Source organism: Lepidochelys kempii, chromosome 12 (genome assembly GCF_965140265.1).
Source record: "Lepidochelys kempii isolate rLepKem1 chromosome 12, rLepKem1.hap2, whole genome shotgun sequence".
NCBI lineage: Eukaryota > Metazoa > Chordata > Testudines > Cheloniidae > Lepidochelys > Lepidochelys kempii.
Window position 1 is genome coordinate 526,851 of NC_133267.1, and position 385 is coordinate 527,235.

Here is a 385-nt window from a genome sequence, read left to right on the forward strand (position 1 = left end):
TGCTCCAGGTGAGGCTTGAACTCACAACCTCAGCATAGCTCCTCTCAGCACTACCCTATAAGTGCTGTGTGCTAACCAATTGCACCACTGGGGCACCTGGCTATGGCTGCTCTCCCAGGCCCCTAGGGTGAGAAAGGCGAGGCATGACCCCCCAAAACTTCTCAGTGGAGCTGAGAGCGGGAGGAGACAAGTGTTGGTCCTTGGTGGGGTGGGTTCTTCTGAAGGGTTCCCGGTCAAATGGTCATTTGACCCTCTTGTTCTTCTCTGTCCGATACCAGAGCTGATTAAGACTCAATGGAGAGTCTTCACGCAGATCAACAGATCTGAAATCCCCAAGAACCAGGTCTAAGCGTTAGTCCTGCTTTGGGACAGTGTCTCTCAGGCA

General features: G+C 53.2%; 1 non-coding gene across 1 annotated transcript; it reads right to left on the bottom strand.

The window, feature by feature from the left end:
• TRNAI-UAU (transfer RNA isoleucine (anticodon UAU)) lies at positions 1-94 on the bottom strand. Its single transcript has 2 exons — positions 57-94; positions 1-36 (listed from the first exon to the last, which is right to left on the bottom strand). It is a non-coding gene; the product is annotated as a tRNA-Ile (tRNA).
• Positions 95-385: the final 291 nt, after the last annotated feature.